Here is a 12,163-nt window from a genome sequence, read left to right on the forward strand (position 1 = left end):
CTCACATTCGCTGCAGTTGGTTTGAGGGTGGATTTCCAGGGTGATCGGGGGCATTGATAACGAATATTGGGTTGCACAAGTTCGCACGCGTGTAGAACATGGTCATTTTAGCCTATAAAGTCAAATTTGGCCTATAACGACTTCATACCACTCTTGATTTTATTTACACGGTAGAATTAACTGAAACCTATAAATCTGACATATTCTGAACCCTAAGAACAAGTACTTTCACCTGGTCTTTTTAGTTTTTCCCTGCAACCTTTATTTTTTTGTTAACCCTTATTTAATTTTGAAAACAAGGTTTTTTAAATATACTTTTTCTTAGTTTTTTCGATTTTTCTAAAATTTGTGCTTGCATAAGTATATTTTTTATGCTTTATTTGAATTCTGCTCGTTATTACAAGTCAAACCATGTACCTCTTTTTAAACAAAATCTCAATTCTTAAGCAACTATTTATTTTTTCTAAATAACGTCATAGCTTTCAGAAATTAGCCTATGATTACGAATTTTTTTTTATTTTTTGTTTTTAGCTGTTAAAAAAAAATGAAAACGTTTGAAACTACACATCATTCAAACCATCAGAATGTCTTATACACGTTGTTAATAAAAACAAAGTCGAGACTTGAATCTGTAAGAATATATAAGCGTTTGAACGTGAAAATCCCCCCCCCCCCCAACAAAAAAAATTCTGAATAGTGGCGTTTTACTCGAAATATTTTCAAAACAACCTATGATTTATATCTCACCAAACGATAGATCGCTCTTTTTTGAATCAAATCATGTATTTACATTCTATACAACTAATATTTTTAACTAGAAAAAAAAAGAAAAAAAGCCTAATTCTGCGATCGCATGCGGGAATTTGGTATAATTTTTTTTATGCTTTATTTGAATTCTGATCGTCATTACGAGTCAAACCATGTGCCTCTTTTCCAAAAAATCTTAATTCTTGAGCAACTATTTATTTTTCCTGTAGTAGTAGATACAATCTGGCTTACATAGACTCATATACGAGCCTCAAGGTGGCGAGACCGTGTGAACGTGTGGTGCAGAGGTGACTAAGGCTGATTTAAGATACTATTTTCTTTAAATACCAGCATAGCAGGGGCCAATGATCCAGTCGGTTAGATTGGGTCAGCGGCCACTGATGTACTAGACGGTAACTGTCATGATCAGCTGAAAGTAAGGTATAGACGACGGCATTAGCAGTTTAATATCTAAAAAAATAAAAAATAAAATATTGAGAACTGAACATGAAACGGAGGCTCAAATCTATTTTTCTTCTTCATCTTTGTCTTTGGATTCGTTCTGATTCACATCGGAAAATAGGTGTTTTTGGGGGTCAGCTCCACACTTGCATGCGCTGCCACAGAAACCTATTTTTGAGCATTTGCAGCGCGAGCTGCACGTCGTCTTGTCACAGCTGCAAAAAGAAAGCGATGCTAGCCGATGCGGCATCGCAAAAACTAGGTCTGGATTCAGTTCATGATCTTTAATTCTCCAGCCCATATCGATAGCCTGAGGTAAATCAATACAGGACTTGTGGCTTTGGATCCAAATCAGTGACTGGAACGTGCACCTTTTCAAATGAAGCGGAAACGAGATATCAGTTGGTGGTAAACGCCGCAAATCCTCCAATCTTGAGTACAAATGTGCTCGAAGATCATTCAGGCTATAGAAGTTAGTCGCATTTCTGCTATACACTGTAACCACAAGCTGCTTACAGATGTTGACTATGCGATAACTTTGCACAGATGATGGCTACTCTGTAAGGGCTCGAACTTCATCACCTAAAGACCCCAAAAAAGTTTCTGAAGACTTCACAGCTTGAAAAAAGTGGAGCTTTCCAATTTCACACAGAAAGCTTGTTGTGTCACATCCACTCAAGCTTTGAACAAGTGGCAAGGCGTTGCAAAATTTTATTCCTAGTTTTTGTGCTGCCGTATGAATAGGTATGCAGTAGCACGGAAACTTAACCCAGAGCTGCTTGAGGCCGAGACTAGCAAGACACTGGAAGTAGTATGCAGCTAGTTAGACGATATCAGTATTGTTGGCTTGTATTATCACAAGTGTGTTCTTTCGTCTTGCGGCAACTGCCGTGTGGTATAAAACCTAAGTGTCTGCTTCCTCATGGCAAGACGAGGTATCGTTATCAATAGAGCTTACATGGGGCGTAACGGTAACAGCACTATGTCGACTCTAGTAGAATGCTAATAATGAATTTGCTCACTCTATGTTCCTTCCTGTGCTATTTGCTCACTCTACGTTCCTTGGCACCTTTCCAGAGCATGTACCTATGGATTTGCTCACTCTATGTTCCTTGCTGTGCTATTTGCTCACTCTACATTCCTTGGCACCTTTCCAGAGCATGTACCTATGGATTTGCTCACTCTATGTTCCTTCCTGTTCTATTTGCTCTCTCTACGTTCCTTGGCACCTTTCCAGAGCATGTACCTATGTATTTGCTCACTCTATGTTCCTTCCTGTGCTCTTTGCTCTTTCCAAGTTCCTTGGAACCTTTTCAGATCATTTACATATGGATACCTTTCCAAGCAATGTAATTAAACACGCTTTTACAATCGGAATTGTTTGATTGACATTTGCAAAAAAGGGACAAGGAATTCGCAATTGGACTCTATGAACGATATTAATTATTGTCTGAATAACAGGAGTGTGATTGATTCTAATTAGTGATTGGATAATTTTTTAACATGAAATCTCTGAATAAAATATTTTTGGAGGGATGGGGTGATGGGAGCGAGGTGTCTTAGAGTACTTATAATGGTGTTATTTGGGGAGATTACGTTCCTTGGCACCTTTCCAGATTATGTACTTATGGATTCTAGCCGACTATGTTCTTTCCTGTGTATATGATGAAATAATTTAGGTCGCATGATCAATTTAATTTATTTTTTAATGCAGTAGTTTTTCAGTAAGGACACTCGATATCCTAAAAGTTTTTGATTCAAACTTTTACCTTGAGAATCAACCTTGAGAATCAATGTTGTTAGAAGAATTTCAAAAGGATCGTTTATGAGTGCTGGCGTATCTGATGAAATAATTTAGGTCGTATGATAAATTTAATTTATTTTTTTTAATGCAGTAGTTTTTTAGTAAGGACACTCGATATCCTAAAAGTGTCTGATTAAATCTTTTACCTTGAGCATCGATGTTGTTAGCAGAATTTCAAAAGGATAGTTTATGAGTGCTGGCGTATCTGATGAAATAATTTAGGTCGTATGTTAAATCTAATTTATTTTTTTTTTGCAGTAGTTTTTCAGTAAGGACACTCGATATCCTAAAAGTGTCTGATTAAAACTTTTACCTTGAGCATCGATGTTGTTAGCAGAGTTTCAAAAGGATCATTTATGAGTGCTGGCGTATCTGATGAAATAATTTAGGTCGTATGATCAATTTAAATTATTTTTTAATGCAGTAGTTTTTCAGTAAGGACACCCGATATGCTAAAAGTGTTTAATTCAAACTTTTACCTTGAGCATCGATGTTTTTAGCAGAATTTCATAAGGATCTTTTATGAGTGCTGGCATATCTGATGAAATAATTTAGGTCGAATGATAAATTTAATTTATTTTTTTTAATGCAGTAGTTTTTCATTAAGGACACTCGATATGCTAAAAGTGTTTGATTCAAACTTTTACCTTGAGCATCGATGTTGTTAGAAGAATTTCAGAAGAATCGTTTATGAGTGCTGGCGTATCTGATGAAATAATTTAGGTCGTATGATTAATTTAATTTATTCTTTTAGTGCAGTAGTTTTTCAGTAAGGACACTCGATATCCTAAAAGTGTCTGTTTAAAACTTTTACCTTGAGCATCGATGTTGTTAGCAGAATTTCAAAAGGATCTTTTATGAGTGTTGTCGTATCTTATGAAATAATTTAGGTCGTATGTTAAATTTAATTTTTTTTTAATGCAATATTTTTTCAGTAAGGACACTCGATATCCTAAAAGTGTTTGATTCAAACTTTTACCTTGAGAATCGATGTTGTTAGCAGAATTTCAAAAGAATCGTTTATGAGTGCTGGTGAATCTGATGAAATAATTTAGGTCGTATGATAAATTTAATTTTTTTTTAATGCAGTAGTTTTTTAGTAAAGACACTCGATATCCTAAAAGTGTTTGATTCAAACTTTTACCTTGAGAATCGATGTTGTTAGCAGAATTTCAAAAGGATCGTTTATGAGTGCTGACGTATCTGATGAAATAATTTAGGTCGTATGATAAATTTTTTTTTTAATGCAGTAGTTTTTCAGTAAGGACACTCGATATCCTAAAAGTGTTTGATTCAAACTTTTACCTTGAGCATCGATGTTGTTAGAAGAATTTCAAAAGGATCATTTTTGAGTGCTGTCGTATCTGATGAAATAATTTAGGTCGTATGTTAATTTTTTTTTTTTAATGCAGTAGTTTTTCAGTAAGGACACTCGATATCCTAAAAGTGTTTGATTCAAACTTTTACCTTGAGCATCGATGTTGTTAGCAGAATTTCAAAAGGATCGTTTATGAGTGCTGGCGTATCTGATGAAATAATTTAGGTCGTATGATAATTTTTTTTTTTTTAATGCAGTAGTTTTTCAGTAAGGACACTCGATATGATAAATGTGTTTGATTCCAACTTTTACCTTTAGCATAAATATTGTTAGAAGAATTTCAAAAGGATCGTTTATGAGTGCTGGCGTATCTGATGAAATAATTTAGGTCGTATGATAAATTTAATTTATTTTTTTAATGCAGTAGTTTTTCAGTAAGGACACTCGATATCCTAAGTGTTTAATTCAAAATTTTACCTTGAGCATCGATGTTGTTAGCAGAATTTCAAAATGATCGTTTATGAGTGTTGACGTATCTTATGAAATAATTTAGGTCGTATTATAAATTTAATTAATTTTTTAATTAAGTAGTTTTTCAGTAAGGAAACTCGATATCCTAGAAGTGTTTAATTCAAACTTTTACCTTGAACATCGATTTAGTTAGCAGAATTTCAAAAGGACCGTTTATAAGTGCTGGCGTATCTGATGAAATAATTTAGGTCGCATGATAAATTTAATTTATTTTTTTTAATGCAGCAGTTTTTCAGTAAGGACACTCGATATCCTAAAAGTGTTTGATTCAAACTTTCACCTTGAGCATTGATGTTGTTAGCAGAATTTCAAAAGGATCGTTTATGAGTGCTGGTGTATCTGATGAAATAATTTAGGTCGTATGTTAAATTTAATTTTTTTTTTTAATGCAATAGTTTTTCAGTAACGACACTCGATATCCTAAAAGTATTTAATTCAAACTTTTACCTTGAGCATCGATGTTGTTAGCAGAATTTCAAAAGAATCGTTTGTAAGCGATGGCGTATCTGATGAAATAATTTAGGTCGTATGATAAATTTAATTTATTTTTTTTAATGCAGTAGTTTTTTCGTAAGGACACTCGATATCCTAAGAGTGTTTGATTCAAACTTTTACCTTGAGCATCGATGTTGTTAGCAGAATTTCATAAGGATCGCTTATGAGTGCTAGCGTATCATATGAAATAATTTAGATCGTATGATATATTTAATTTATTTTTTTTAATGCAGTAGTTTTTTAGTAAGGACACTCGATATCCTAAAAGTGTTTGATTCAAACTATTTCCTTGAAAATCGATCTAGTTAGAAGAATTTCAAAAGGAGCGTTTATGAGTGCTGTCGTATCTGATGAAATAATTTAGGTCGTATGATCAATTTAAATTATTTTTTAATGCAGTAGTTTTTCAGTAAGAACACTCGATATCCTAAAAGTGTTTGTTTAAAACTTTTACCTTGAGCATCGATGTTGTTAGCAGAAATTCAAAAGGATCATTTATGAGTGTTGACGTATCTGATGAAATATTTTAGGTCGTATGATCAATTTAATTTATTTTTTAATGCAGTAGTTTTTCAGTAAGGACACTCGATATTCTAAAAGTCTTTGATTCAAACTTTTACCTTGAGCATCGATGTTGTTAGCAGAATTTCAAAAGGATCGTTTATGAGTGCTGGCGTATCTGACGAAATAATTTAGGTCGTATGTTAAATTTAATTTATTTTTATTTTAATGCAGTAGTTTTTCAGTAAGGACACTCGATATCCTAGAAGTGTTTAATTCAAACTTTTACCTTGAGCATCGATGTTGTTAGCAGAATTTCAAAAGGATTGCTTATGAGTGCTGGCGTATCTGATGAAATAATTTAGGTCGTATGATCAATTTAATTTATTCTTTTAATGCAGTAGTTTTTCAGTAAGGACACTCGATATCCTAAAAGTGTCTGATTCAAACTTTTACCTTGAACATCGATGTTGTTAGCAGAATTTCAAAAGGACAGTTTATGAGTGTTAGCATATCTGATCATATAAATTATGTAGTATGATAAATTTAATTTATTTTTTTAAGTCAATTTGTTTCCATTAATGACACTCAATATCATAAAAATATCTGTTTAAAAATTTTACCTTGAGAATCAATGTTGCTAGCAGAATTTCAAAAGGGTCAATTATGAGTGCTGGCGTATCTGATGAAATAATTTAGGTCGCATGATAAATTTAATTTATTTTTTTTAATGAAGTAGTTTTTCAGTAAGGACACTCGATATCCTAAAAGTGTCTAATTCAAACTTTAACCTTGACCATCGATATTGTTAGCAGAATTTCAAAAGGATCGTCTATAAGTGCTAGCGTATCTGATGTAATAATTTAGGTCGTAAGTTAAATTTAATTTATATTTTATTTAAGTATTTTTTTAGTAACGACACTCTATATCCTAAAAGTGTTTGATTCAAACTTTTACCTTGAGCATCGATGTTGTTAGCAGAATTTCAAAAGGATCGTTTATAAGTGCTGGCGTATCTGATGAAATAATTTAGGTCGTATGATAAATTTAATTTAATTTTTTTTAATGCAGTAGTTTTTCAGTAAGGACACTCGATATCCTAAAAGTGTTTGATTCAAACTTTTACCTTGAGCATCGATGTTGTTAGCAGAATTTCAAAAGAATCGTTTATGAGTGCTGGCGTATCTGATGAAATAATTTAGGTCGTATGATAAATTTAATTTTTTTTAATGCAGTAGTTTTTTAGTAAAGACACTTGATATCCTAAAAGTGTCTGATTCAAGCCTTTACATAAAGCATCTAGGTTGTTATCAAAATTTAAAAAGGATCGTTTACGACTGCTTTCGTATCTGATGAAATAATTTAGATAGTATGATAAATTTAATTTATTTTTTTTTAATTAAGTAATTTTTAATTAAGGACACTCGGTATCCTAAAATTGTCTGATTCAATCTTTTACCTTGAGCATCGATGTTGTTAGCAGAATTTCAAAAAGATCATTTATGAGTGCTGTCGTATCTGATGAAATAATTTAGGTCGTATGTTAATTTTTTTTTTTTAATGCAGTAGTTTTTAAGTAAGGACACTCGATATCCTAAAAGTGTTTGATTCAAACTTTTACCTTGAGCCTCAATGCTGTTAGAAGAATTTAAAAAGGATATTTTACAAGTGCTGGCGTATGTGATGAAATAATTTACGTTTTAAGATATATTTAATTTTTTTTTTATTTCAGTAGTTTTTTAGTAAGGACACTCGATATCCTAAATGTGTTTGATTCAAACTTTTACCTTGAGCATCGATATTGTTAGCAGAATTTCAAAAGGATCGTTTATGAGTGCTGGGGTATCTGATGAAATAATTTAGGTCGTATGATAAATTTGATTTTTTTTTTTAATGCAGTAGTTTTTTAGTAAGGACACTCGATATCCTAAAAGTGTTTGATTCAAACTTTTACCTTGAGCATCGATGTTGTTAGCAGAATTTCAAAAGAATCATTTATGAGTGCTGGCGTATCTGATGAAATAATTTAGGTCGTATGATCAATTTAATTTATTTTTTAATTCAGTAGTTTTTCAGTAAGGACACTCGATATCCTAAAAGTGTCTGTTTCAAACTTTTACCTTGAGCATCGATGTTGTTAGCAGAATTTCAAAAGGATCGTTTATAAGTGCTGGAGTATCTGATGTAATAATTTAGGTCGTATGATAAATTTAATTTATTTTTTTTAATGCAGCAGTTTTTTAGTAAGGAAACTCGATATCCTAAAAGTGTTTGATTCAAACTTTCACCTTGAGCATCGATGTTGCTAGCAGAATTTCAAATGGATTGTTTATGAGTGCTGGCGTATCTGATGAAATAATTTAGGTTGTATGATAAATTTAATTTTTTTTTTTAATGCAGTAGTTTTTCAGTAAGGAAACTCGATATCCTAAAAGTGTTTGATTCAAAATTTTACCTTGAGCATCGATACTGTTAGCAGAATTTCAAAAGGATTGTTTATGAGTGCTGGCGTATCTGATGAAATAATTTAGGTCGTATGATAAATTTAATTTATTTTTTTTAATGCAGTAGCTTTTTAGTAAGGACACTCGATATCCTAAAAGTGTTTGATTCAAACTTTTACCTTGAGCATCGATGTTGTTAGCAGAATTTCATAAGGATCGTTTATGAGTGCTAGCGTATCTGATGAAATAATTTAGATCGTATGATATATTTAATTTATTTTTTTTAATGCAGTAGTTTTTTAGTAAGGACACTCGATATCCTAAAAGTTTTTGATTCAAACTTTTACCTTGAGCATCGATGTTGTTAGCAGAATTTCAAAAGGATCTTTCATGAGTGCTGGCGTATCTGATGAAATAATTTAGGTCGTATGATCAATTTAAATTATTTTTTAATGTAGTAGTTTTTCAGTAAGGACACTCGATATCCTAAAAGTGTTTGTTTAAAACTTTTACCTTGAGCATCGATGTTGTTAGCAGAATTTCAAAAGGATCTTTTATGAGTGTTGACGTATCTTATGAAATAATTTAGGTCGTATGATCAATTTAATTTATTTTTTAATGCAGTAGTTTTTCAGTAAGGACACTCGATATTCTAAAAGTGTTTGATTCAAACTTTTACCTTGACCATCGATGTTGTTAGCAGAATTTCAAAAGGATCATTTATGAGTGCTGGCGTATCTGACGAAATAATTTAGGTCGTATGTTAAATTTAATTTTATTTTTTTTTTAATGCAATAGTTTTTAAGTAAGGACACTCGATATCCTAAAAGTTTCTGATTCAAACTTTTACCTTGAGCATAGATGATGTTAGCAGAATTTAAAAAGGATCGTTTATGAGTGCTGGCGTATTTGATGAAATAATTTAGGTCGTATGATAAATTTAATTTATTTTTTTAATGCAGTAGTTTTTCAGTAAGGACACTCGATATCCTAAAAGTGTCTGATTCAAACTTTTACCTTGAGAATCGATGTTGTTAGAAGAATTTCAAAATGATCATGTATGAGTGCTGGAGTATCTGATGAAATAATTTAGTTAGTATTATTAATTTAATTTTTGTTTTTTAATGCAGTAGTTTTTTATTAAATACACTCGATATCCTAAGTGTCTGATTCAAACTTTTACCTTGAGCATCGATGTTATTAGCAGAATTTCAAAAGAATCACTTATGAGTGCTAGCGTATCTGATGAAATAATTTAGGTCGTATGATAAATTTAATTTATTTCTTTTATTTAAGCAGTTTTTCAGTAAGGACACTCTATATCCTAAAAGTGTTTGATTCAAACTTTTACCTTGAGCATCGATATTGTTAGCAGAATTTCAAAAGGATCGTCTATGAGTGCTGGTGTATCTGATGAAATAATTTAGGTCGTATGTTAAATTTAATTTTTTTTTTTAATGCAGTAGTTTTTCAGTAAGGACACTCGATATCCTAAAAGTGTTTGATTCAAACTTTTACCTTGAGCATCGATGTTGTTAGCAGAATTTCAAAAGTATCATTTATGAGTGCTGGCGTATCTGATGAAATAATTTAGGTCGTATGATCAATTTAATTTATTTTTTAATGCAGTAGTTTTTCAGTAAGGACACTCGATATCCTAAAAGTGTTTGATTCAAACTTTTACCTTGAGCATCGATGTTGTTAGCAGAATTTCAAAAAGATCGTTTATGAGTGCTGGCGTATCTGATGAAATAATTTAGGTCGTATGTTAAATTTAATTTTTTTTTTAATGCAGTAGTTTTTTAGTAAGGACACTCGATATCCTAAAAGTGTTTGATTCAAACTTTTACCTTGAGCATCGATGTTGTTAGCAGAATTTCAAAAGAATCGTTTATGAGTGCTGGCGTATCTGATGAAATAATTTAGGTCGTATGATAAATTTAACTTATTTTTTTTTTAATGCAGTAGTTTTTTAGTAAGGACAATCGATATCCTAAAAGTGTCTGATTAAAACTTTTACCTTGAGCATCGACGTTGTTAGCAGAATTTCAAAAGGATCATTTATGAGTGCTAGTGTATCTGATGAAATAATTTAGGTCGTATGATCAATTTAGTTTATATTTTAATGCAGTAGTTTTTCAGTAAGGACACTCGATATCCTAAAAGTGTTTAGTTCAAACTTTTACCTTGAGCATCGATGTTGTTAGCAGAATTTCAAAAGGATCGTTTATGAGTGCTGGCGTATCTGATGAAATAATTTAGGTCGTATGATAAATTAAATTTTTTTTTAATGAAGTAGTTTTTTAGTAAGGACACTCGATATCCTAAAAGTGTGATAAATTTAATTTATTTTTTTTAATGCAGTAGTTTTTCAGTAAGGACACTCGATATCCTAAAATTGTTTGATTCAAACTTTTACCTTGAGCATCGATGTTGTTAGCAGAATTTCACAAGGATCGTTTATGAGTGCTGACGTATCTTATGAAACAATTTAGGTCGTATGTAAATTTAATTTATTTTTTTTAATGCAGTTGTTTTTCAGTAAAGACACTCGATATCCTAAAAGTGTTTGATTCAAACTTTTACCTTGAGCATCGATGTTGTTAGCAGAATTTCAAAAGGATCGTTTATGAGTGCTGGCGTATCTGATGAAATAATTTAGGTCGTATGATAAATTTAATTTTTTTTTTAATGCAGTAGTTTTTCACACACAAGAATGAGTTAGAGGATGCTATAAAAGCAAAAAAATAAAAGGAGATTGCCAAGACAGAAAGAGCACTGAAGATACTTTATAATAAGGAGAACACAACGGAAACTTTAAAATCAGAAGGAAAGTGCCTGAATAAGAGGGAAAAAGTGCCAAGAAAAAAAAACAAGAAGATAAAGAAACAACCTAAAACTTACGGCAGTGATTCCTACGAGTTTTCCGACTGTGAATTTTTATATTGTTGTGAGATGTACTCAAGGTCAACTGAGGGCTGAGTTGCCTGTTCCATATGTAAAAAAAGGGCTTACAATTCATGTGCAAGAATTGATAGCGAGGACGATGAAGCTATCCTTGTAATTTTGTAATTCAGGATGAGATTAATTTCATGAAAGAATATGTTTAAACTAGCTTTTTTGGCTGAAGCAAAATGGAAAAAAGTCAAATTATAGTTTTATTTTTATTTATTAGATTAATAATTAATTTAATAATCATAATCAAATTAATTCGATGAAGAAAAAAGTTTAAAATAGAGTTGTATCCTTAATCAAAATAAATAAAAAGCCAAATAACAGTTTTACTTAGTTAGATGTACTGTTTTAACTACCACCCTGTTTTGTCCCGAATAGGGGGCAGAACGGGGTATTTGAAATTTTTTATATTTTAATTAAATAAACAATAATTGTATTCACTAATTAAAAAATGAGTGTAAAACTTTTTTTACAGCAATATAAGGTACTTTTATGAAATTTTGTTGCCTTTTATATTGACTCCTCCTAATTAATAAAAAATATTTTAAACTTGGTACCCCATTCCAACCTGTGTTCCCCTACCTTCGTTTTGATACTTTATGACTCATTTTTCATTGTCATTTTCAATTGGCTCTAATATTTTTGACCCTGGATTCATTTCTAACAGTGTCATTCACCTAACTCAACTGCTTTCCATGATAGCAAGAAGTGTTTAAACTACAACTTTAGGCTACCTGATATTTTCATAATGTATTCCAGAAGAAACAAAGCTCTGAGAACAAACGACTACTACAGCCAATATCAATAAATTCACCTAAATAACTCAATATATATATATATATATATATATATATATATATATATATATATATATATATATATATATATATATATATATATATATAT

The sequence above is a fragment of the Artemia sp. Qi Xiang Cuo genome, chromosome 15 (assembly GCF_049724085.1).
Source record: "Artemia sp. Qi Xiang Cuo chromosome 15, ASM4972408v1, whole genome shotgun sequence".
Classification (NCBI taxonomy): Eukaryota; Metazoa; Arthropoda; class Branchiopoda; order Anostraca; family Artemiidae; genus Artemia; species Artemia sp. Qi Xiang Cuo.